The following is a 558-nucleotide window of genomic DNA, read 5'->3' on the forward strand; positions in this document are numbered from 1 at the left end:
GTACTCTGCATAGAAATTAAATAAGCAGGGTGACAATATACAGCCTTGACGTACTCCTTTTCCTATTTGGAACCAGTCTGTTGTTCAACGTCCAGTTCTAACTGTTGCTTCCTGACCTGCATATAGGTTTCTCAAGAGACAGGTCAGGTGGTCTGGTATTCCCATCTCCTGAAGAATTTGCCACAATTTATTGTTATCCACACAGTCAAAGGCTTTGGCATAGTCAATAAAGCAGAAATAGATGTTTTTCTGGAACTCTCTTGCTTTTTCCATGAGCCAGTGGATGTTGGCAATTGATCTCTGGTTCCTCTGCCTTTTCTAAAATCAGCTTGAACATCTGGAAGTTCACGGTTCATGTATTGCTGAAGCCTGGCTTGGAGAATTTTGAGCATTACTTTGCTAGTGTGTGAGATGAATGCAATTGTGCGGTAGTTTGAGCATTCTTTGGCATTGCCTTTCTTTGGGATTGGAATCCAAACTGACCTTTTCCAGTCCTGTGGCCACTGCTGAGTTTTCCAAATTTGCTGGCATATTGAGTGCAGCACTTTCACAGCATCA

The sequence above is a fragment of the Bison bison genome, unplaced genomic scaffold, assembly GCF_000754665.1.
Source record: "Bison bison bison isolate TAMUID 2011002044 unplaced genomic scaffold, Bison_UMD1.0 scf7180017864041, whole genome shotgun sequence".
Lineage (NCBI taxonomy): Eukaryota > Metazoa > Chordata > Mammalia > Artiodactyla > Bovidae > Bison > Bison bison.